This window comes from Bubalus kerabau, chromosome 14 (assembly GCF_029407905.1).
Source record: "Bubalus kerabau isolate K-KA32 ecotype Philippines breed swamp buffalo chromosome 14, PCC_UOA_SB_1v2, whole genome shotgun sequence".
In the NCBI taxonomy this organism is placed as follows: domain Eukaryota; kingdom Metazoa; phylum Chordata; class Mammalia; order Artiodactyla; family Bovidae; genus Bubalus; species Bubalus kerabau.
In genome coordinates this window covers 76,955,241-76,982,757 of record NC_073637.1, presented here as the reverse complement: position 1 = coordinate 76,982,757, position 27,517 = coordinate 76,955,241, and the positions used below count along the sequence as shown (strand labels likewise).

Below are 27,517 nucleotides of genomic sequence, written 5' to 3'. Positions count from 1 at the left end.
GTAATTATAAACAGAGTCCTCTTTCACCTTCAAATGTATCGTGGTTTGGACAATAAATTATACTGTCATTATATATATATACACACACACACTATATAAATTATCACTGTATAATTTTTACAGTATAAATTATACTGAACAAAGGAATCTTGAAGGAAGATCATTAGAGTGGATTAAAGAATAGGTCAATTACTTCTATTTGCTGTCATAATAACCTATACTTCACTCAGTCATACCACAGGTCATTTTATATTAAATGTGTTTACTATTATCACCAGCGAATTATGTATCTGCCTTGCCCTGAAGCAGATATTTGTGAATATTTTTCACTTTTTAGACAAAACACAATATATTTTTCACCATAAATTCTGACTAAGGGCAAAAATTATTCCCCCAAAAGTTATATCCAATGACATTAAATTGTTTTCTATTGAAAATTTTGGAATAATTTATAGACTATCCAAAGTGGTTTAATATTATAAAAACAGGTATATTTTAAAAATTAGTGTTCAATAAATTAAAATTAAATATTTAATTATATTTCAAGCAAGGTTTCATTGGAAATTATGTGGTTGTTGTTAAGTTGCTAAGTCATGCATTACTTCTTGTGACCTCATAGTCTGCAGCATGTCAGACTCTTTTGGCCTCCACTAACTCTCAGAATCGGAGAAGGCAATGGCACCCCATTCCAGTACTCTTGCCTGGAAAATCCAATGGGCGGAGAAGCCTGGTAGACTGCAGTCTATGGGGTCGCTAGGAGTAGGACACGACTGTGTAACTTTCAAGTAGACAACCTGAGCGACTTCACTTTCACTTTTCACTTTCATGCATTGGAGAAGATGGCAACCCACTCCAGTGTTCTTGCCTGGAGAATCCCAGGGACGGGGGAGCCTGGTGGGCTGCCGTCTCTGGGGTCGCACAGAATCGGACACGACTGAAGAGACTTAGCAGCAGCAGCAGCAGCAGCAACTCCCAGAATATGCTCAATTTCATGTTCACTGACTTGGTGATACTATCTAACCATCTTATCCTCAGCCACCTCCTTCGCCTTTTGTCTTCAATGGTCCCTAGCACGAAGGTCTTTTCCAATGTGTCGGCTCTTCGCATCAGATGGTCAAAGTATCAGCTTCACCATCAATCTTGTCAATGCATATTCAGGTTTGATTTCCTTTAGGATTGACTGGTTTGATCTCCTTGAAGTTCAAAGGACTCTCAAGAGTCTTCTCCAGCACCACAATTTCAAAGCATCAATTCTTCAGTCATCAACCTTCTTTAAGGATAAAGTCTCATAATACATACTTGACTACTGGAATCAGCTCAGTCACTCGGTCGTGTCCGATTCTTTGAGACCAAATGGACTATAGCACACCAGGCCTTCCTGTCCATCACCAATTCCCAGAGTTTATTCAAACTCATGTCCACTGAGTCAGTGACGCCATCCAGTCATCTCATCCTCTGCTGTCCCCTTCTCCTCCTGCTTTCAATCTTTCCCAGCATCAGTGTCTTTTCTAATGAGTCAGCTCTTCACATCAGGTAGCCAAAGTATTGGAGTTTCAGCTTCAGCATCAGTCCTTCCAATGAATATTCAGGACTGATTTCCTTTAGGATGGACTGGGTGGATCTCCTTGCAGTCCAAGGGACTCTCAAGAGTCTTCTCTAACACCACGGTTCAAAAGTATCAATTCTTCAGTGCTCAGCTTTCTTTATAGTGCAACTCTCACATCCATACATGACTACTGGAAAAACCATAGCTTTGACTAGACGGACTTTTGTTGGCAAAGTGATGTCTCCACTTTTTAATATGCTGTCTAGGTTTATCACAGCTTTCCTTCTAAGAAGCAAGCATCCCTTAATTTCATGGATGCAGTCACCATCACAGTGATTTTGGAGCCCAAGAAAATAAAGTCTGTCACTGCCTCCACTTTCTCCCCTTCTATTTGCCATGAAGCGATGAGATGGGATGCCATGATCTTAGTTTTTTAATGTTGAGTTTCAAGCCAGCTTTTTCACTCTCCTCTTTCAACCTCCTCAAAAGTCACTTTACCTCCTGACTTCACTTTCTGTAATTAGAGTAGTATGATCTACATATCTGAGGTTGTTGATATTTCTTCCAGGAAACTTGATTCCAGCTTGTGATTCATCTAGCCCAGCATTTAGCATGATGTACTCTGCATCCTGATGTAAGTGAAAGAGGAGAGTGAAAAAGTTGGATTAAAGCTCAACATTCAGAAAACGAAGATCATGGCATCTGGTCCCATCACTTGTGGGAAATAGATGGGGAAACAGTGGAAACAGTGTCAGACTTTATATTTTTGGGCTCCAAAATCACTGCAGATGGTGACTGCAGCCATGAAATTAAAAGACGCTTACTCCTTGGAAGGAAAGTTATGACCAACCTAGATAGCATATTTAAAAGCAGAGACATTACTTTGTCAACAAAGGTCCATCTAGTCAAGGCTATGGTTTTTCCAGTAGTTATGTATGGATGTGAGAGTTAGACTGTGAAGAAAGCTGAGCACTGAAGAATTGATGCTTTTGAACTGTGGTGTTGGAGAAGACTCTTGAGAGTCCCTTGGACTGCAAGGAGATCCAACCAGTCCATTCTAAAGGAGATCAGTCCTGGGTGTTATTTGGAAGGAATGATGCTAAAGCTGAAACTCCAGTATTTTAGCCACTTCATACGAAGAGTTGACTCTTTGGAAAAGACCCTGATGCTGGGAGGGATTGGGGGCAGGAGGAGAAGGGGACGACAGAGGATGAGATGGCTGGATGGCATCACTGACTCGATGGACATGAGTTTGAGTAAGCTCCGGGAGTTGGTGATGGACAGGGAGGCCTGCTGCTGCTGCTGCTGCTGCTGCTGCTGCTAAGTCGCTTCAGTCGTGTCTGACTCTGTGCGACCCCATAGACAGCAGCTAACCAGGCTCCCCCGTCCCTGGGATTCTCCAGGCAAGAACACTGGAGTGGGTTGCCATTTCCTTCTCCAATGCATGAAAGTGAAAAGTGAAAAGTCAAGTCGCTCAGTCGTGTCCGACTCTTCGCCACCCCATGGACTGCAGCCCACCAGGCTCCTCCATCCATGGGATTTTCCAGGCAAGAGGACTGGAGTGGGGTGCCATTGCCTGGCGTGCTGCAATTCACGGGGTCACAAAGAGTCGGACACGACTGAGCGATTGAAGTGGACTGAACTGAACTCTGCATATTACTAGAGATCTCTTCAAGAAAATTAGAGATACCAAGGGAACATTTCATGCCAAGATGGACACACTAAAGGACAGAAATGGTATGCTGTTAACTTTCTGTTCATAATTTCCATAATATTAGGCAGCTTGAATTGATAAATGTTTTAATCAACATGCAGGAGGCACATTTATGTGATTTTAAGATAAAAATTATGTCATGAAAAGATTAATCTAATAAAATATATATGGGCAGTAAGGCCCAGAGTTTAATGTCAATACTATGTGGACACATGATATTCTGATAATTTAAAGCAAAAACAAAAGCATTTTGGTCTATCTGCTACAGGGGTTTTAACTGAGTGGTGAAGTCTTTCCAATCTCCACATAAAACATTTTAAAATTATGGTAATATATATCCTAAAATAAAATTTCTGTAAACTACTGGATTCTAACAAAGAAATAACTGACTATAATTATTTATGGAACAATTAAACAAAACAAAAAGCTCTGTAAGCCGACGAATCGGAAGAAATTGGATGAAATGTCCTGGGAATATACTCAAACTTTTCTCAGAGAAGCACTTCACATTTCTAGCATCTCCCCACAATTGAGACAGGCCAACGCCTCTTTGAGACAAACAAGTTGCAGTCTGAAGATAAGAATACAACCCAACATGCCACTAACGAAGGAAGAAATGAAACTTCTGCCTCAAGATAAGCAGACCCAATCTGCAGATCTTTTCAAGGTAATGCAGAAGCATAGGTGAGTTCATGACTATTTTTCATTGACAGTAGCCTTAGCAGAGAGCCATAGATATTGCAGATTTTCCAGTTGTGATTCTACTCAATATATTCACAACTTCTCTGCTTAGCAGGATTCAATGGTAAGAATAATTAAGCCAGCTTTCTGTTACAGAGAATGTAAATGCACACCATGATCACTATAGATTACCATTTCAAAAAAAAAAAAAAAAAGGTGGGGGGGCTTGTGTCTAATTTGCAGAGAGAATAAATTTAAAATGAGGTTTAGGTCTCTGTGCAAATTTCCTTTCAGAGGAAACCTTCTCTGATCACCTTATCTAAAACTGAAACCCTTCATTCCACCCACTACACTGGCTTTTACTCTCTTCCTCCTGTTTTTCATCATTTGCCTTGGCCAACAAAGTAAAAGTAAGTGAATTTTCTAAGACAAAAGCTATATAAAAGAACATAAAGGTGCTAGGTATGGACAGATGATTAGTGCACATTCCATTTTCTACAAGGGTATGATATATAAAGAACTTTGAACCATGAGCAGATGGGAAAACATGTTTTCACCTTTCAAACAACGTAGATTTTGTTTTGGCCTATGATGCAAAGGAAAGAACGAGGAATCACCTCTCCAGAGTCCTAGACTGCTTGTTTGTATCTTGCCGCTGACCTCCTGTTGGCCAGAGTTCTTACAGAAAAGGGAGGAAGGAGGTAGGATACACTGAAAACCATCACAGCCAGCACATTTATAAAGTCAACTTATGGAAAAGCATCAGGCGTAAAAATTACCAAGGAATCCCTACTTAAACAGTAATATTTTACTTCCAATACAAACATTTTTGAGCTTATGCATAGATTTTTCTTTCCATGTCGTATGGGACTCAGACATACCCTGTTGTTCACCATTAAGAAAAGAATACTAATTTTTAAAAGTGAAAAAATAATAATTATCCATACATAATATAATACTATAACTATTTGGTTTTATTCCACTCATATAGGCAAAGAATGTTGGTTATGGAGTATCGCTGTACTAAGTGTGGTTAAACTCTATACTACAAAGATGCGAGGAGCACATGAAAAGACACGTGCGTTGACACTGTTTTGTTTTTAGGTCCTGATATTTTTTTTTTTCCTGTTTCTTTTTGCATCGACTCTTGTTCAGAAACCAGTTTGCAATGATTATGATGAAGAAAAGGAGACTTTACTAAAAAATGCTTCATCATTTGCCTTTAGGGAAAGGAGCCACAAACTGTAGATTCAAACGTGCCAAACACTACTATGACACGTTGCTTCCCCCCTCTCCTCTGGGATCTGAGGATCATGCATACTGGCAGGGTGATCTAAATTGTAATTCACATTATCATGTAACTGAGTCAAAAAAAACAGAAAAGATTTTATTCCTCCCACTGAACTAGCAATTCTGGAGTTCCAAAAATATGAACTCTTTAAGAATGTACATTCATCCTAGAAGGGAACAGAGACAAACAATAATTTCAAAAGGCTGTGTGAAATGCTATTATTGCTGCTGCTATAAAATGGGAACTACCATTTAGTGAATATAATGAGCTAGAAAACAGCTGGACCATTAGCACACCTATCAAGAATTACCGTCCCTTTATTTCTGACCTGAAGAAAGATGTCTCATTTACAATAAAAACTCTGTTCCTGCTGAATAAAGTACAGGCTGTTTTTTGTGTTGTTTTTTTTTACTCAAGGTAATTGAGAGGGCAGTGTATTCAATTTAGTTTTTTAACCAGCCAATCTAAAATTGTCTCTTCAGTCTTTTTCTATCAACTCATCATGTTTTATTTTCTTCATAATACTTATTGTTCTCTGAAATTATCTTGTTTATATGCTCACCTGTGTCTCATCATAACTTGTACCTCATCTATCGTATTCAAACACAGCACTTCTCGGTTCTGGAACAAAGCCCAGCACTGTGTTAAATAAGTGCTCCAAGAGAGAGAAAAGCAGTGAAAGAGACATGAAACCAAACCTTGTCCGTGGCCTGGGGGATGGGTCTTGATCTGTCAGCATTTAACTAAACTGCCCCCACAGAAATTTTGCCATAGGCCCGTATAGTACCCATATCTACCAGAGTACTTAGATCACTGTACTCAGTTCAGTTGTTCAGTTCAGTTGCTCAGTCGCGTCTGACTTTTTGCAACCCCACGGACCACAGCATGCCAGGCCTCCCTGTCTATCACCAACTCCCAGAGCTTACTCAAACTCATGTCCATTGAGTCAGTGATGCCATCCAACCATCTCATCCTCTGTCGTCCCCTTCTCCTCCTGCCCCCAATCCCTCCCAGCATCAGGGTCTTTTCATATGAGTCAGCTCTTCGCATCAGGTAGCCAAAGTATTGGAGTTTCAGCTTCAACATCAGTCCTTCCAATGAACACCCAGGACTGATCTCCTTTAGGATGGACTGGTTGGATCTCCTTGCAGTCCAAGGGACTCTCAAGAGTCTTCTCCAACACCACAGTTCAAAAGCATCAATTCTTCAGCACTCAGCCTTCTTTAAAGTCCAACTCTCACATCCATACATGACTACTGGAAAAACCATAGCTTTGACTAAACGGACCTTTGTCAGCAAAGTAATGTCTCTGCTTTTTAATATGCTGTCTATGTTGGTCATAGCTTTTCTTCCAAGGAACAAGCATCCTTTAATTTCATGGCTGCAGTCACCATCTTTAGTGATTTTGGAGCCCCCCAAAATAAAGTCTGTCTCTGTTTCCACTGTTTCCCCATCTATTTGTGGTAAATAGATGGCAAATAGATCACTGTATGGAATTATCTATTTGCCAGCCTGTTTCTATATGCTCTAAATGGGCATCTTTATCATTTGCTTTCTCTCTCCCTCCCTTTCTCCTTCCTTTCCTTCCTTCTTTTTTTATTTATGACTTCACCGCCTCCAGGGATATTCACTCTAAAGTATGCCTCTATTCCCCAAGGGCTCCATCCTGCCCTGTGGGTGACCCTTCTGTTTTTCATCTTGTAGTATAGTATTGGCCAAAGTGCCATGCCATGGTCAGGATGTGCAGAGTGGGAAAACTATTTCATGAGTAAGGGATATTTCATGAAGTGACATAACAAGAATCAAGAGTTGAGCTAGAGCTACGGAGTATTATTTTTATTACTTCCTCTTCAATCAGTCATATTCCGCCCCTCTCCCTGTCCCGCCCCCCACCCCCACCCCGGCCAGTACTAAGTATACTAAAAGCAGGATCTTCATTGAGCTGAGAGAATGTGAAATGTAGAGCAGACAATTAGCAATAAGAAATATATACTGGGAAGAAATAAAGAGTTATGTATAGACTCTATGTGAAAGCTCTAGGCAAGTGCAGAAGCTTAAGGGGAAAGGGATTAAAACAGGCCAGATGCCCAGGAGAAAAATGTGCTAGAAGGGAATTTTTTTTTTTTTTTCTTTTCTTTCAAAGGGATACACAGTTATTTATCAACAAATTAGGTGTTAAATGCCTATGTTGAATTAAAGGTTTGTTCCTAAGAGATAAAGGTAGATGGAGTGGAGAATTCCCAAGGAACTAGGAAGCAAAAAACCCTGCAAGATTCCTAAGGGAGTTTGTTTCAGAGTTCAGGAGCAGTTGTTGCCATAACAGGGGGGACTAATCCTCATTACCAACACCTAATTGCTTTATGCTAATATGGTCTTGAAAACATTCCTTCTGTTGCTCTTGTTTTGTTACTGCTGTTACTGATGGTTTATTTACTTAAATAGGGAGTTCGAAAGGTAACTGCCCTTCCTTAAACTCAAAATCCTCAACAGACAACCTGATGTCCAATAAAATAGTGATGTTCTAAACCGGTCCCGAGGGAAGTCAGATTACCACAATCATTAGCATACCCATAGCAAATTATCACTTTTGCTATTGGTTCACAATAATAATTTGCTATTAGTTTCACATCTACCAACTGAAACTAATATGAGTAACAATATTTGCTTACTGTTAAAGAAATAATTTAAAAAAGGATAAAAAAGAGAATCTCCAAAACAAACATAAGTTAATAAGTTTCATAACTTTTCAGTTAAATAATGGAGGCTTGGACAACTACTGATGCCGTTGAATGGTTTTTAAAAATTATTCTAAGCAAGAAGTCATCTGATGACAGATGATTAAATACAATTGATAGATAAGAATGGACAGTTTGTGAAAGTGTAGAAAGCGTACTCTGGCCACCTGATGAGAAGAACTGACTCACTGGAAAAGACCCTGATGCTGGGAAAGATTGAAGGCAGGAGGAGAAGGGGACGACAGAGGATGAGGTGGTTGGATGGCATCACCAACCCAATGAACATGAGTTTGGGAAGCTCCGGGGGTTGTGATGGACAGGGAAGCCTGGTGTGCTGCAGTCCATGGGGTCGCAGAGAGTCGGACACAACTGAGTGACTGAACTGAATTGAACTGAAAGTATAGAAGCTTAAGATGGTAATATTTTTGCATAAAAGAGATGGTGTGTCTCTTCTACTTAGCTGGAAGATTCATAAATTAAGAAGAATTTCAGAAATCTTTGAAGATGAAGAAAGATGATATTGACTAGACTTTAACAGGCCCTTCACAGGGGTACTATAGAAAAGGAAGTTCACACACATCATACCAAAGGAAGGTATTTAATGTAAAATAATCAATGCTCTACCAGGCTGAGGACAATGATGGACAAGTGAAATATTTCTTTTTCAGAGAAGGGGAAATGAGATGTAAAGACTGGAAGTTATAGCAGTTCTTGGTGGAGTGTAGTCTGCTGCTGCTGCTGCTAAGTTACGTCAATTGTGTCCGACTCTGTGCGACCCCGTAGATGGCAGCCCACTAGGCCCCCGTCCCTGGGATTCTCCAGGCAAGAATACTGGAGTGGGTTGCCATTTCCCTCTCCAGTTCATGAAAGTGAAAAGTGAAAGTGAAGTCGCTCAGTCGTGTCCGACTCTTCACGACCCCATGGACTGTAGCCTACCAGGCTCCTCCACCCATGGGACTTCCCAGGCAAGAGTACTAGGGAGTGTAGTCTAGGGAAGGTGAAATGGTAGGAGGAAAGTGACCATTCTAGAAGCAACTCACATAAATGCTGTATGAAATGAAAACAGTATTTTGATGAGATATCTAATGCCAGATCAATAAAATAGAATGTAGAAGAAAACAGGGATAGAGATGAAGGACAAAAATTAGGAATAAATAAAATAAAAATAAATGCAGAATTAGAAGGGTCTAACATAAGCTGCATCGTGCTCTGAGTATAGGGCGGAGGCTTACTTGTGTTTAGAAAATAAAGCACTGGGGAACTTAGGAGGCAAGAATATTACTGCAATGACTGGAAAGAAGAAGGCACTTGTTTTAGGTAAAGTAGTAAACAGTAAGTAATGAAGCATATATATCCCAGAATGAGGATGCCAAGTGAATAAAACAATATGGCAGATAATAAAGAGCAAACCAAATTAGTCTCCAAGTGTTAAAAAAAAAGAAAAAGGTGAAGTTTATGAAAAGCATTTAAATTGGTGAGTATATCCCTCTTTGCTCAATCACATGCATTTCAAATATTCATTTTAGCTATGATTATTTACAACTTGTATGTTGGGATATAGCTGAAAGTTCAATTGAGAATACATTATCCTGCCTGCATTTTTTCATGAGGATACAAATTCACATGAAAGTGAAGAATAGTTTATTTAGTTGAGCAATTTAAGCTTTTTTCTGTCTTCCGAAGACAGAAATAAATCCTCATTTATCTTTTTTTGCAAGATTTCAGTGCTATTCAACATTTTTTAACTTGTATTGTGTGGCTAAACAATAATTTGCAATTGTAATTCACTTAGTAACCATTATAAATATAGATGAATCCCACTTGATGCCATCCATTCATTCCTTAAAAGTTGCTTATTGATTATTGTGTGAAGCAAGTACTATTTTAATTGAATGCAAATGAATTAATATTCAAAGGGATGATGTTAAAGAAAATCACTTTGCTTAAATTTATAAACACTCTTTCTATTCAAGAGTAAATAAAAACAATATAAAATCATTTTGCATTGATACAATGTTTCTTAATGTTAGGTATTCATGGCTCATCTTTTTTAGTTTTTGAATCAGGCTACATTAAGACCATTATTTTCTAAAAGGAAAACTGAACTGGAGAGTTACTTTATGCCTAAAGTGAGTTGGTGATACATTGTTTAGCTCACCCATTCTCTGGTGTTCAAACTCAATAGCAAAAATGGTCAATTATTTGAAAATTAAAAAAAAAATTATTTGTATATTACTAGTTATAACTACAAACATGTCTGTACTATATTTTTAATAGAGTTTTACAAATATGCATTGATCATTCATTTCTAAACCTGAAGTTGAAGACAAAAATAAATATACATTTTAAAAGATTGTCTTGGATAATACTGAAATAGTTTTAACGTTTTGACTATGTCTCATGTGATCTAGTTTATACAAAACTAACATTGCAACCAAATATGAGTCTGAAGCATAATATTTTATTTCATCTGCCAAGCTTGACTTACAAAAGTAATCAAAATTGTTTCTGGAAAATCTTGATAATCGGAAAGGCTTTTCTTCCTCTTTCCCATTAATCTTCCAAAATTATTGTTTTTAACTTACAATAACTTCATTCTAGGGCTTAGTGAACAGTAGGCACTTTCATAGTTGATTACTACAGGTTTTTATTTTTTTAAGATTAATAGCAAGCAATCATCATAATTACAATAGCCATTTGTTTGATTTAAAAAATCAGATTTTTTACTACTATCAATGATAAAAGATAGATAAACTGTTAGTCTGCATTATTTCTATGCTATCAATCATTCTTATTAAACTCTTAGTTTAGTTGAGGGAGAGCAGGGATACACCACAATAATACCTATTTTTTCCCCAGAAGATCCTCACAGACTTTTTTTTTTTCCTAACTCAGATTTTGTCACTACAACTTTTTTACCAGTCAGAAACACTGAAAATTATGACTGAACACAAAATACATTAAGGGAACAGAGGTTAACTCTCTTTAATTTATTATTGCTTGTATATTGTTTCAATTCAATACTTCTCTTTGTTGAGTTTTGTACCATTACCTCCAAAACCATAAACAGATAAAAACTATATTTCAGTTTGACAAAGAAAACCAACTGTGAAAGTGTAGAGGCAGCGACATGACTAATTCATTATAAATTATAAATACACTGTATTCAAGATATCCTTTTAACTACTATATTAATCAATGCATTTACATTTAAATTAATTAAGTATAACTTCAAAATCAGTTCCTCTGTTGTACTGGACACCTTCCAGGCATCCAATAACCACATGTTACAGGTGGCTGCCATATTGGACAGTATGTATACATAGAGCATCTTCATAATCACAAGTTGTATTGAACCTTGATCCTTGGTACCCTGGTCCTTGGTGGATGTTAGGATTTTTTCCCCATCCTGATTTGTTTTAAAACTCCTATGTTGTTAATGAAATAAATTCATATATGCAGTAGTGGCCTAAGGCTATGGGAAAAATGTTGACTGAGATAATCCTAAACACTATGCTTCTAGAGCCAGTCTTCAGTAGAAACACCGTAACTATTGATGAGAAACTTGGAATGGTCCTACAATCCCACCGATGATGTCAGCTGAAATGTTAATTTTGGAAACATAATTGGATGTACCATGACTACAACTTTCAGAATTCTTTGATGTTGTTGTTTAGAACCTGAACAAAAATGTTATGCTATTCAGTTATAGGAAATGTTACGCTATTCAGTTACAGGTCTAACGGCAACGTCCTTTGCTTCTATGTTTGCCTTGCTGGCTCCTTTTGCAATTTAAATCTCAGCTAATATGTCACTTCTTCAGAAAGATGATCACCCAAATTACAGTAGTCATCTTCCCACCTGTCTCAACCCCTAACTTCTACGATATTACTGTGTTTTCATTTTAATCATTGCATTTATTGATACCTTATACCCCAGGTGGCACAGTGGTAAAGAATCTGCCTGCCAATGCAGGTTCCAGAAGAGACGCAGGTTCAATCTCTGGTTCTGGAAGAACCCACAAAGTAGGAAATGGCAATTGGTTCTGCTATTCTTGCCTGTAACATTCCATGGACTGAGGAGGCCGGCGGGCTAGATCCCGTGGGGTTGCATAGAGTCAGACACGACTGAGTGAATGAGCAGAGCACACTTATGTATATTTATCTGATTTTTTGACTGTTTCCTTCTCCATTCAAAGTTTGCTGTAGGAGAATTTTGGGGTGTTCACTGCAATATCCTGAGGTCTGATAGTCTTCCAGGCAAAGGCAGACACCTTATAAATACATATCACATGAAAAAAATCAATGAATGCATTGGGCAAGAAATGGAGACTTCAGTTATTCATGGTAGAAATATACAGTTCTAAAATATAAAAGCATTTATTCAAATAAAAAGTACATTTTTTTCTCCCAATATGATCTTTGCCATTAATATTTTCCAAACTTTATATTGCAAATGTAGCAACTTCAAAGTTATCCACTGCACACATAATTTACCGTTATGAAAGCTAAATAAGAAGTTAGCCTATAATAGACGGCCATGCACGGCAATGATTCACTCAGAAAATGGTATCTCTTTGGGAGTCTAGGGATGTATGTGAATCTATTGAATAATATCAAAATATGTAAGACTCAGGTCTTAAATATTCTTAAGGAATCCTATATAAGTGGAAGCCTTGAAAACGGGAAATTCAGTCTGCACAAAGTCTAAAATGCGGTAAATATAGGCAGATTTTAGGGAGGAGGGTTCAGGATGGGGAACACGAGTATGCCTGTGGCGGATTCATGTTGATATATGACAAAACCAATACAATATTGTAAAGTTAAAAAATAAAATTAAAAAAAAAAAGAAAACTTCAATACCACCAAAAAGATTGTGTGTTCTGAAAACTTAACGCATAACCGTGTACAATTTCAACTATATGCTGGCAGTAACATTGGTTGTATCAAGTTATCAAAAAACAGTGACTCTAAGGACACCACTAAGATTGTCCTTCCTAAGATCCCTTCCAGGGATCCCTGGATCCCTGATCACTGTCTTGTCAAGGCAAAGGGGCTTGTGTAACTCAGTGAAGCTAGGAGCCATGCTGTGCAGGGCCACCCAAGATGGACGGGTCATAGTGGAGAGTTCTGACAAAACATGGTCCACTGGAGGAGGCAATGGTAAACCACTCCAGTATTTTTGCTGTGGCGAATCACCCCATGAACAGTATAAAAAGGCAAAAAGATATGACACTGAAAGATGAGCACCCCAGGTTGAAAGTATCCAATATGCCACTGGGGAAGAAAGGAAGGAGGGCAATTACTAATAGTTCCAGAAAGAATGAAATGACTTTCAGTGGTGGATGAGTCTGTGGTGAAAGAAAAATCCAAAGCTATAAACAACAATATTGCATAGGAACCTTGAGTGTTAGGACCATGAATCAAGGTAACTTGGACATGGTCAAGCAGGAGATGGCAAGAGTAATCACTGACATCTTAGGAATCACTGGACTAAAATGGGTTAGGATGAGTGAATTTAATTCAGATAACCATTATATATATACTACTGTGGGTAAGAATCATACAAAAGAAAGGCAGTAGTCCTCATAATCAATAAAAGAGTCTAAAATACAGTACTTGGGTGCAATCTGAAAAACGACAGAATGACCTTGGTACATTTCCAAGGCAAAAGATTTAACATCAGAATATCCAAGTCTGTGTGCCAACCACTGATGCTGAAGGAGCTGAAGATGACCAGTTCTATGAAGACCTACAAAATCTTCTAGAACTAACACCAAAAAATATAGTACTTTTCATCATAGGGGATTGGAATGTAAAAGTAGGAAGTCAAGAAATATCTGGAGTAACAGAAATGTTTGGCCTTGGAGTACAAAATGAAGAAGAGCAAAGGCTAACAGAATTTTGCGAAAGAACGCACTGCTCCTAGCAACACAAGAAATGACTCCATACATTCAGTTCAGTTCAGTTCAGTTCAGTCGCGCAGTCGTGTCAGACTCTTTGCGACCCCATGAATCGCAGCACGCCAGGCCTCCCTGTCCATCACCAACTCCCAGAGTTCACTCAAACTCAGGTCCATCGAGTCGATAATGCTATCCAGCTATCTCATCCTCTGTCGTCCCTGTCTCCTCCTGCCCCCAATCCTTCCCAACATAAGAGCCTGTTCCAATGAGTAAATTCTTCGCATGAGGTGGCCAAAGTATTGGAGTTTCAGCTTTAGCATCAGTCCTTCCAATGAACATCCAGGACTGATCTCCTTTAGGATGGACTGGTTGGATCTCCTTGCAGTCCAAGGGACTCTCAAGAGTCTTCTCCAACACCACAGTTCAAAAGCTTCAATTCTTCAGTGCTCAGCTTTCTTCACAGTCCAACTCTCACATCCATACATGACCATTGGAAAAACCATAGCCTTGACTAGACAGATCTTTGTTGACAAAGTAATGTCTCTGCTTTTGAATACGCTATCTAGGTGGGTCATAACTTTCCTTCCAAGGAGTAAGTGTCTTTTAATTTCATGGCTGCAATCACCATCTGCAGTGATTTTGGAGCCCAAAAAAATAAAGTCTGACACTGTGTCCACTGTTTCCCCATCTATTTCCCATGAAGTGATGGGACCAGATGCCATGATCTTCATTTTCCGAATGTTGAGCTTTAGGCCAACTTTTTCACTCTCCTCTTTCACTTTCATCAAGAGGCTTTTTAGTTCCTCTTCACTTTTTGCCATAAGGGTGGTGTCATCTGCATATCTGAGGTTATTGATATTTCTCCTGACAATCTTGATTCCAGCCTGTGCTTCTTCCAGCCCAAAATGGACATCACCAAATGGTCAATACTAAAATTAGACTGTTTACATTCTTTGCAGCCAAAGATGGAGATACAGTCAGCATCTGTACAGATGCTGATACAGTCAGCAAAAAGAGATCTGGAACTGACTGTGGCTCAGATCATCAGCTCCTTATTGCAAATGTCATGCTTAAACAAAGAAAGTTGGAAAACCACTAAGCCATTCAGATATGACCTAAATCATCACTTGATTATACACTGGAGGTGATGTATAGATTCACAGGATGAGATCTTGTAGACAAAATGTCTGAAGAGCTATGGATGAAGGTTTATAATACAGTATAGGAGGCAGTGACCAAAAGCATCCCAAAGAAAAAGAAATGAAAGAAGCCAAAGTGATTGTCTGAGGAGGCTTTACAAATAGTTGAGGAAAGAAGAGAAGTGAAAAGCAAAGGAGAAAGGGAAATACATACCCAACTGAAGAGTTCCCAAGAACAGCAAGGAGAGAGAAACCCTACTTCAATGAACAATGCAAAGAAATAGAGGAAAACAATAGAATGGGAAGGACTAGAGATCTCTTCAAGAAGACTGGACATATCAAAGAAATATTACATGCCAGGATGGGCACAATAAAGGACAGAAACATAAAGGACCTAACAGGGGCAGAAGAGATTAAGAACAGGTGGCAAGAATACACAGAAGAGCTATATAAAAATGGTCTTAATGACCGGGATAAGCACAAAACTGTGGCCACTCACCTAGAGCCAGATATCCTGGAGTGTGAAGTCAAATGGGCCTGAGGAAGCATTACTAAAGCTAGTAGAGGTGATGGAATTGCAGCTGAGCTATCTACAATCCTAAAAGAAAACACTGCTAAAGTGCTGCACTCAGTGTGTCAGAAAACTTGTAAAACCCAATAATGGCCACAGGACTGGATAAAGTCAGCTTTTATTCTAAACCCAAACAAGGGCAGTGTTAAGGAATCTTCAAACTACCAGACATTCATGCTCATTTCCCATGCTAGTAAGGTTATGCTCAAAATCCATTAAGCTAGGCTTCAACAGTACTTGAATTGATAATTTCCTGATGTACAAGCTGGGTTCAGAAAAGGCAGAGGAACCAGAGATCAAATGGCCAACATTCATTCAATCATAGAGAATACAAGAGAATTCCAGAAAAATATCTCTATCCTTGGTTCAGAGACTACACTGAAGCCTTTGTTTGTGTGGATCATAGTGAACTATGAAAATTCTTAAAAAGATGGGTATACTAGACCATCTTACCTGTCTCCTTAGGAACCTAAATGCAGGCCAAGAAGCAACAATTAGAACTGGACATGGAACAATGGACTGATTCAAAACTGGGAAAGGAGTATTGACCATGCTGCATATTGTCAAACTGTTTATTTAACTTATGTGCAGAGTATGTCATGCAAAATGCCAGGCTGGATGATTCACAAGCTGGAAATCAAGATTGTTGGGAGAAATAACAACAGCCTCAGATGTGCAGTTCAGTTCAGTTGCTCAGTCCTGTCCGACTCTTTGCAACCTCATGGACTGCAGCACGCCAGGCCTCCCTGTCCATCACCAACTCCCAGAGTTTATTCACACTTATGTCCATTGAGGCAGTGATACCATCCAACCATCTCATTCTCTGTTGTCCCCTCCTCTTCCCGCCTTCAATCTTTCCCAGCATCAGTCTTTTCCAGTGAGTCGGTTCTTCTCATCAGGTGATCAAAGTATTGGAGTTTCAACTTCAACATCAGTCCTTCCAATGAATATTCAGGACTGATTTCCTTTATGAGGGACTGGTTGGATCTTCTTGAAGTCCAAGGGACTCTCAAGAGTCTTCTCCAACACCACAGTTCAAAAGCATCAATTCTTCAGAGCTCAGCTTTCTTTTTGGTCCAACTCTCTCATCTATATATGACTACTGGAAAAACTATAGCCTTGACTAGACAGACCTTTGTTGGCAGAGTAATGTCTCTGCTTTTGAATATGCTATCTAGGTTGGTCATAACTTTCCTCCCAAGGAGTAAGTGTCTTTTAATTTCATGGGGTTAGTCACAATCTTCAGTGATTTTGGAGCCCCCCAAAATAAAGTCTGTCACTGTTTCCACTGTTTCACCATCTATTTCCCATGAAGTGATGGGACTAGATGCCACGATCTTAATTTTCTGAATATTGAGCTTTAAGCCAAGTTTTTCACTCTCCTCTTTCACTTTCATCAAGAGGCTCTTTAGTTCTTTGTTTTCTTCCATATGGTTGGTGTCATCTGCGTATCTGAGGTTACTGATATTTCTTCTGGCAATTCATTCCAGCTTCTGCTTCATCCATCCCAGCGGTTCTTATGATGTACTCTGCATATAAGTTAAATAAGCAGGGTGACAATATACAGCCTTGACGTACTCCTTTCCCTATTTGGAACCAGTCTGTTGTTCCATGACCAGTTCTAAGTTTTGTCTCCTGACCTGCATACAGATTTCTCAAGAGGCAGGTCAGCTGGTCTGGTATTCCCATCTGTTTAAGAATTTTCCACAGTTTGTGGTGATCCACACTGTCAAAGGTTTTGGCATAGTCAAAAAAGCAGAAATAGATGTTTTCCTGGAACTCGCTTGCTTTTTTGCAGATGATACCATTTAAATGACCAGATTTGAAGAGGAACTAAAGAGCCTCTTGATGAAAGTGAAAGAGTAGAGTGAAAAAGTTGGCTTAAAACTCAGCATTCAAAACACTAAGATCATGGCATCCAGTCCCATCACTTCTTGGCAAACAGATGGGGAAACAATGGAAACAGTAACAGACTTTATTTTCTTGGTCTCCAAAATCACTGCAGACAGTGACTTTAGTCATGAAATTAAAAGACATTTACTTCTTGGAAGAAAAGCTATGACAACCCTAGACAGTGTATTAAAAAGCAGCAACATCACTTTGCTGACATAGGTCTGTCTAGCCAAAGTTATGGTTTTTCCAGTAGTCATGTATGGATGTGAGAGTTGGACTAGAAAGAATGCTGAGCTCTGAAGAATTGATGCTTTTGTTTTTTTGTTTTTTTGTTTTTTTTAAATTTTATTTTATTTTTAAACTTTACATAACTGTATTAGATTTGCCAAATATCAAAATGAATCCGCCACAGGTTTACATGTGTTCCCCATCCTGAACCCTCCTCCCTCCTCCCTCCCCATTCCATCCCTCTGGGTCGTCCCAGTGCACCAGCCCCAAGCATCCAGTATCGTGCATCGAACCTGGACTGGCAACTCATTTCATACATGATATTTACATGTTTCAATGCCATTCTCCCAAATCTTCCCACCCTCTCCCTCTCCCACAGAGTCCATAAGACTGTTCTATACCTCAGTGTCTCTTTTGCTGTCTCGTACACAGGGTTATTGTTACCATCTTTCTAAATTCCATATATATGCGTTAGTATACTGTATTGGTGTTTTTCTTTCTGGCTTACTTCACTCTGTATAATAGGCTCCAGTTTCATCCACCTCATTAGAACTGATTCAAATGTATTCTTTTTAATGGCTGAATAATACTCCATTGTGTATATGTACCACAGCTTTCTTATCCATTCATCTGCTGATGGACATCTAGGTTGCTTCCATGTCCTGGCTATTATAAACAGTGCTGCGATGAACATTGGGGTACTCGTGTCTCTTTCCCTTCTGGTTTTCTCAGTGTGTATGCCCAGCAGTGGGATTGCTGGATCATAAGGCATGTCTATTTCCAGTTTTTTAAGGAATCTCCACACTGTTCTCCATAGTGGCTGCACTAGTTTGCATTCCCACCAACAGTGTAAGAGGGTTCCCTTTTCTCCACACCCTCTCCAGCATTTATTACTTGTAGACTTTTGGATTGCAGCCATTCTGACTGGTGTGAAATGGTACCTCATAGTGGTTTTGATTTGCATTTCTCTGATAATGAGTGATGTTGAGCATCTTTTCATGTGTTTGTTAGCCATCTTTATGTCTTCTTTGGAGAAATGTCTATTTAGTTCTTTGGCCCATTTTTTGATTGGGTCATTTATTTTTCTGGTGTTGGATAAGACTTTTGAGAGTCCCTTGGACTGCAAGATCAAACCAGTCAATACTAAAGGAATCAATCCTGAATATACATTGCAAGGACTGATGCTGAAGCTGCAGCTCCAATACATTCACCGCATAATGCAAAAAGCTGACTCATTGGAAAAGAACCTTAGGCTGGGAAAGGTTGAGGGCAGGAGGAGAAGGGGACGGCAGAGGATGAGATGGTCGGATGGCATCACTGACTCGATGGACATGAGTTTTAGCAAACTCTGGGAAATGGTAAAGGACAGGAAAGCCTGGTGTGCTACACTCCATGGGGTCGCAAATATTTAGGCATGACTGAGTGACTGAACAACAAATATTAGAATTCCCACTGCAAATTGATAAGTAGTGATTTTAGTTCACGCATCAAGCAATTTTTGGTTTCTCTGCATTATTAATTGAACGGTTTACAGCTTGAGCCATGGAGGTAGCCTGCTTCATTAATCCAAGGACTAGACATTGAAACACTATGACTTTCACCACCGAAGAACCTGGCCATTTTTAACATTTCAAAGTACAAGCAATTCTGATATATACTACCTTAATTTTTTTCTGCATCCAGATAATGTTATTTCTTTGCATTTCTTCCAAATGAAATTTAAAACAAAAGGTAAAAAATAAAGTCAAGATAATAACAACACAAATGATTGATGATATTTTACATAACCCTTAAACGGCATTTTTAATAGCAGAAGAGACCTCATTTTAGGCTTTACCTGAATAGACGTATTATAAATAATGAAGTGTTATAGCTTCTTTTAAGAGTGTCTAGATTATAGCTGAACACAAAACACAACCTAAACAGTTGTGGTATTTTCCTTTTTTATTTTCATGTTTATACCAGCAATTTCAATGATTCCATAAATGTTTCATGTTTGAAGTGCATAATTACGTCTTTTAAGAAAACAATTTCTATGTTTTCTTAAACATAGAAATGTATGAAAACAATTTCATACATACTATGTCAGAGTTTGCCCAAAACCCATACTGAATTCTCACTTTAATATGAAGTACTATAACATCTATTTAATATAATATGGGTCTGTCTATGGTCTAGACCAAGATGGAGTACATTACTGGAAATAACAGAAAGGAGTCTTTATTTCACATATAACATAACCACATATTCAGAGGCTTTGGGGTATTATAATAGTATATTTTTAATAAAGAAAATTTATATTTAATTATATTTATTTCTTTTTCTGAAACACATTTTAGCTCTAAATAACTATTCTATGATTGTTTCTTCTACATAATGCAACAGAATCCCTGCAAGTAACAGATACATGCTAGCTAACCAGATTCTACTGACAAAGAGAATTATTACCAAAATAATTTACTAAGATTATTTTTGTGCTATTATTAATTTGGAGACTAATATGTTAAAAATTAATTAAAATTATCTGAAATTATTGATAGTAATCAGAAGGATAAAACACCATTAACTAACGACATTGTTAGCTTCTTTTCTAATTAATATTATTTTATTTAAAAGTGAGCCATGGTATTATTTTCAAAATTGTTTATTGAGTAAAACTGTAAAATAAGAGATAACCAAAAGCAAAAGTACATTTCTGCTTCTTATTATGTTCTGGCTATTCTTGAGTTTGTGTAGCACAGATCCAGGGTTAAAAAGGTTACTTCATTTTTGCAATTTATAAAATATCTTTAAAAATATTTATGACATTTCAATATACAGCTCTCAAGGAAATGAAAGAGGTAGACACGGACCAACAATAAATCCCCAAAGAAGTTATGTCTTTGTTTCCCTTAACCAACACTTGGAAAACAGAATTGCAAGCTGAGACGTCAGCAGTGGAAAGCTGGTCCATTTTCTTGGAGGCCTCACGAGAAGCTCAGTGCCGTGTACTGTGGCCGCAGTAACGGGCTTTACTCAGTATGTTATGCAGAGCCTCCCTGGGAGCCAACATGAAAAAGGCCTTTTAAAGGAACATCAGCAGCTTCAGAAACTGCCTGTCAAGAGGACTTCAGTTTTCCTTCTTTGGCCTTCCTAACCACGTTCAAAGGTTTACTTCATTCCTGGTAGTTTCCATTTTATTAATGCATATAGCTTGTAACTGTAATTCAGGGTGGGCCCCATGGCTAAAAAATTATACACAGAGTTGATTAGGTACAAAAATAAAGGCAGAGCGACACAGATTCCACAGTGCATTAGTATTTTACTACTGACGACGGTTGGTATGGTGGAAAAGAAGGCAACGATCTGATGAAAGGTATTAAAAGGAAAAAAGCTCTATTAATTTTGCCTTGAACATTGCCTTAACTTTTCTGTAAGGTTGTTTTTTTTTTTTTTTTTTTGGTAATTATTGCAATCATAGATATAAATGTCCAGAGGAATTTTTAAAAAATCTCTTTTTTTCCATTAGCAACATAAACCAAAACTGCCTGCTGGGGAGAACTGACTACGAGCCCTGGGTTCTGGTTTTGACAGCAGCCTCTGCCCTTGGTCTTCTGTGCAAGTCACTTGTCTCTGTGGCCTTAGTTCTGCATCCATACCACGGGAAAAGTTGTCTGAATGCCTCCTGCAGTTTCAATGGCAAGTTGTAGGGAAAATGGGGGAAGTTGATAAGTTTCCAGCTCTGTGAAAACTTATAAGAAAATTCATAGGAGCAACTGTCCTATTTATAAATATTAAAAAGCTTCAACAACAACACAATGAAATAGTGAGGACTGTTTGTAAGGTGATTTTTTTTTACAGTTATAGAATATACTTCAAAATTGAGTCCATCCTTTAAATATAAATCTATGCCTGGTTAGCTAATAATTCTATGAAAAAATAAAGGGTGCCCTTAACAGCATCTTTTTGAATAGCATTGTCCAGTTAGTAGCTGAGCATTCAATAGACTTCTTAAATCACTGAATACCAAGCATTCATTTAATAATGATATATTTATTTACCTCCAAAAGCTAAGTACTATGGCAAGCATTGGAAACAGAGTGGTAAATAAGAGTGGTAGAGAAAAGCCAAATATAACTTGCTGAACTTTAAACACAAAAATATTTTACTATTTGTACATCATAAGAATTTGAAACAATAAATAATGTTAATCCTGATATATTGCTAAAGGAAAAATAACCAAAATATTGTTTGCTTACATTGTTGAATGGCATTCACTATATAGGTCACTAATCTATTATCCACAACTCTAAAATTCAGACAGATTGAAAAACAAAAGTTGTTTCTAGAGTTTGTTACAAGCTCATCTGTCATAGAATCTGATTTGAAAGGACATGAGGAATTTTAGAGACATTTTACCACGGTTACTGAGACAATTTATAAGTGTCAATAAAGACATATTAATGGGTTTGATTATGGACCACTTCTCTTGATCTTTTTAGGGTATTATGAAAATAATATTTCACATATTGAATTAGTAATAAAAATAAAATTCTTGGCCATATTGTATTAAAATAAAATAATCACTTCAGTGTTCTCATTTCAAATACAAATGCCACTGGCAATGGCATTTTGAACAAAACTGAGAATTTAATTTTGTTTTCGTCTTTCTTCAGAATATTACTGCCATTTTTGGTTTTTGTCTTTTGATGTTTTTGAAATAAACAAGATAAATAGAACTATTATAAAAAAACAACAAAAAAAAAGCAATTTCAGTTCCTGGTCTTTTGTGTGAGGCCTTAGATACATAATTTACTGCCAGACTGAGAGAGCCCCTGTCAAAAAGATGATTAGAAACCTTCCCAGTAGGCAATGTGAAGGCTGATGGAATCCAAAAAAATTTGCATCATTCACATGAAAGCCACGCTATCTTCTCGCAAGTACCATCTAAACACAGAACTATGTTGAAGGATGACCAAGATAGCAGAATGGGTAAACCCAGAGCTCACTTCTTCCCAAAGGCACACCGAAACTGCAGTATTCACAGAGTATCTATCAATGGGAGCAGCATGAGGACCACCAGAAAAGCTTATCCACAGCTAAAGTGATAAAGAAGAAACCATGGTGGGGTACAGTCAAGACTCGGACACTGGACTCGGTGACCCCCACACAGAGGCCACTTGAAATTACAGAGGTTCTTTTCAAGGAGAAAGGGACTGAAGCGCTGCCTTGGGCTCCCTAGTGCAGGAGTGATACAACAGGAAGATGAGCTCCCAGAATATCCGACCTTGACGGCCAGTGAGCGGGACGGCTGCAGGACACTGAGACTGTTAGCAGAAGGCATTTAGGGGAGCTCCTTCTACGCTGAGAACACTGGTGCTGGCGAGTGAAATTCTGGAGTCCTCTTAAGAAACCTGAGGGTTCTGCCCATCAGCTAGTCTGCATCAGTATGAGGCTTTCTAGGGCGCACAGCCAGCTCTGCAAGGACCCAGGCTAACCCACCGGCAGGCTGGGACCAGCTACCAGGAAACAGGTCCTGCAGGGCAGTTACTCCAGAACCCACCCTCCTCACCAACAGGCCAACAGCCTCTACAAGAGGCAGGGCCTGGCAGACAACTGGGCTATGGGTCACCCCTGCCTACATGGTGCCCACATTAGTCAGACCCACCACAACGTAGAGTGCGTGCAGCCTACATAGAAACTGCTCCTACAGCAGGTAACTCTGTGACCAGGAAAGGGGGTGTGGCTGGCCCCAAGAGGATGTCTCCTATATAGGGCTAACTCTTCCAGGCTGAGAAACTTAATCCAACTACTTACCATATAAAAATAAAAACAGAGAATCAGACAAAATGAGTCAACAGAGGAATGTGCTCCAAGTGAAGGAACAAGATAAAAATCCAAAAGAAGAGTTAAGTGAAGTAGAGATAAGCAATCTACCTAGTAAGGAGCTTAAGGTAATGATTGCAAAGATGTTCAATAAACTCAAGAGAAGAATGTATGAACACATAAGTTTAACAAAGAGTCAAAAAATATAAAGAAAAATAACAGAGCTGAAGGATATAATAATTGAAATAAAAAATGGACTTAAACAGATCAATAGTAGATTAGATGATACAACAGAACAAACCAGCAAACTGGAAGATAGAAAAGCAGAAATCACTAAAGCTAAGTAGAAAAAAGAAAAATATTTTTTTTAGAAATGAGGCTAGTTTAAGTGACTTCTGGGCAACATCAAGTGTGCTGACATTTGCATTATAGGGGGTACCAGAAGGACAAGAGACAGAAAGAGACAGAGAATTTAATTGTTGAGATAATAGCTGAAAGCATTTCTAAAGTAGGAAAGGAAACAGGCATTCATACCCAGGAATCACAGATAGTCCAAAAAAAGATCAACTCAAAGAGACATGACACACTGTAATGAAAAATAGCAAAAAGGAAAGATAAATAAATAATTGCAAAAGCAGCAAGGAAAAAGCAACTAGATTGAACCTTGAACAAAATGGGCTTGAATTGCATAGACTGACATACATGTGGATTTTTTCCAACAGTAGATGTTACAGTAGTGCTATACAAACTCCAGCTGATCATAGACATAGAAATACATGCGGAAAAATCATGGCTATGGAAGAACTGTGGATGCAAACACCCAACCCTAAGTTATACATAGACTTTTGACTGTACAGAAGGTTGGCAAAACCACCTATGTACAAGGTAACTACCATAAGTCTTTGTACAGGAGGCAGTGATCAAAACCATCCCCAAGAAAAAGAAATGGAAAAAGGCAAAATGGTTGGCTGAGGAGGCTTTACAAAAAGATGAGAAAAGAAAAGACGTGAAAGGCAAAGGAGAAAAGGAAAGACATATCCATCTGAGTGCAGAGTCTCAAAGTATAGCAAGGAGAGATAAGAAAGCCTTCCTTAGTGATTAGTGCAAAGAAATAGAGGAAAACAATAGAATGGGAAAGACTATAGAGCTCTTCAAGAAAACTAGAGGTATGAAGGAAACATTTCATTCAAAGACGGGCACAATATAGGACAGAAATGGTATGGACCTAAGAGAAGCAGAAGATATTAAGACGAGGTGGGAAGAATATATAGAAGAACTATACAAAAAAAGATCTTAATGACCCACATAACCATGACGGTGTGATCATTCGGAGAGTTTGAAGTCAAGTGGACATTAGGAAGCATCACTAAGAACAAAGCTAGTGGAGGTGATGGAATTCCAGTTGAGCTAGTTCAAATCCTAAAAAAATGATGCTGTGAAAGTGCTACACTCAATATGCCAGCAAATTTGGAAAACTCAGCAGTGGCCACAGGACTGGCAAAGGTCAGTTTTCATTCCAATCCCAAAGAAAGGCAATGCCAAACAATGCTCAAACTACCACACAATTGCTCTCATATCACATGCTAGTAAGGTCATGCTCAAAATCCTCCAAGCTAGGCATCAACAGTATGGGAATTGAGAACTTCCAGATGTACAAGCTGGATTTATAAAAGGCAGAAAAACCAGAGATCAAATTGCCAACATTCGTTGGATCATAGAAAAAGTAAGAGAATTCCAAAAAAACTATTTCTGCTTCATTGACTAAGCTGAAGCCTTGGACTGCATGGCTCACAACAAACTGTGGAAAATTCTTAAACAGATGAGAATACCAGACCACCTTACCTGCCTCCTGAGAAACCTGTATGTAGATCAAGAAGTAAGAATTAGAACCAAACACTGGAAAACATACTGGTTCAAAATTGGGAAAGGAGTTTGCCAACGCTGTAGATTGTTGCCCTATTTATTTAACTTATATACAGAGTACATCATATGAAATACCAGGCTGGATGGATCACAAGCTGAAATCAAGATTTCAGGGAGAAATATCAATAACCTCAGATATATACAGATGACACCAGCCATATGGAAGAAAGCAAAAAGGAACTAAAGAGCCTCTTGAAGAAGGTGAAAGAGGAGAGTGAAAAAGGTGGCAAAAATGTAACATTAAAAAAACTAAGATCATGGCATCCGGTCCCATCACTTCATGGCATACAGATGGGGAAACAATGAAAGCAGTGAAAGACTTTACTTATTTGGGCTTCAAAAATCACTGCAGTCAGTGACTGCAGCCATGAAATCAAAAGACGCTTGCTCTTTGGAAGAGAAACTATGACAAACCTAGACAGCGTATAAGAAAGCAGAGACAGTACTCTGCTGACAAAGGTCTATCTAGTCGGAGCTATGATTTTCCCAGGAGTCATGTATGGATGTGTGATTTGGACCATAAGGAAGGCTGAGTGCTGAGGAATTGATGCTTTTGAACTGCGGTGTTGGAGAAGACTCTTGAGAGTCCCTTGGACTGCAAGGAGATCAAACCAGCCAATCCTAAAGGAACTCAAACCTGAATATTCATTGGAAGGACTGATGCTGAAACTCTAATAGTTTGGCCACCTGATGCACTGACTCATTGGAAAAGACCCCAAGGGTTGGAAAGACTGAAGGCAGGAGAAGGGTGTGATAGAGGATGAGATCTCTGGATGGCCTCACCAACTCAATGGACATGAGTGAACAAACTCCATGAGATGGTCAAGGACAGGGAAGCCTGGCATGCTGCACTCCATGGGGTCACAAAGATTCAGTCACGACTGAGCGAGTGAACAACATGAAACTTATAGACCAAAATGGAACATCTCACCATGTCTATGATATCCCAGCACTAAGATCCCTGTCTCTTAATTTTTAGTCTTTTATTTCTTCTCAAAGAATATGTTCTTTTTAAAAAAAGTTTATTTATTTTTATTTGGAGGATAATTGCTTTACTATGTTGTACTGTTTCTGCCATGCATCAGCACGGATCAGCCATAGAGATATACATATGTCCACTCCGTCTTCAATCTGTCTCCCACCTGCCACCCTATATCACCCCATGCACCCACCCACGGAGCATCGGGTTGAGCTCCGTGTCATACAGCAAATTCCCAGGTGTACTGTGCTTCATCGCTCAGTCGTGTCCAACTCTGTGTGACCCCATGCGCTATAGCCCACCAGGCTCCTCTGTCCATGGGACTCTCCAGGCAAGAGTACTGGAGTGGGTAGCCATTCCCTTTTCCAGGGGATCTTCCTGACCCAGGAATGGAACCTGGGTCTCCTGAATTGTAGGCAGATTCTTTACTGGGTGAGCCACCAGGGAAGCCCAAATGGCTCTGTTTTGCATGTGGTAAAAGATGTGCTTCAGAGCTCCTCTCTCAATCCGTCCCACTCTCTCCTTCCCTCCCGCTGTGTTCACAAGTCTGTTCTCTGTCTCTATTGCTGGCCTAAAAGTAGCTTCATCAGTACCATTGTTCTAGATTGCACATACATGTGTTAATACACAGTATTTGTTTTTATCTTTCTGATTTACTTTACTCCGTATAAAAGGCTTTAGGTTCACCCACTTGACTAGAACTAACTCAAATTCGGGATAGCTCTGTCAGTTCACATATCTCTTCTTCAGAACAGATTTTAATGATATTTTTGACCACGTTTTAAAAATTAAAACACACTGTCAGGAATATATTCTTATTACACTATATACCTCTTTTCTTTGCACTTACTACAGGTATAATTTTACTTTTCTTCTTCTAATTTGGTGGTTAAGGTATAATTCCCACATAGAATTATAGTCTCTGTAAAGGCAGTGCCACCGAGGTGATTGCAAGAATCTCCCCTAACAGAAGAAGAAACTCAGGTTCAATGGTGGAATCCTAATCATACAGTGTTCAAAGCCTAGCTTTTCCATTTTTACTTTAACATAGTATATTTTCTTAAATACAACAGGGATACAACACACACTCATTAAATAAATTAAAATATT

The 27,517-nt window shown here is 38.6% G+C and overlaps 1 protein-coding gene across 1 annotated transcript in view; it reads right to left on the bottom strand.

Moving 5' to 3' along the window:
* MMP16 (matrix metallopeptidase 16) overlaps window positions 1–27,517 on the bottom strand; it is a 395,775-nt gene that overhangs the window by 43,221 nt on the left and 325,037 nt on the right. The window lies entirely within an intron of this gene.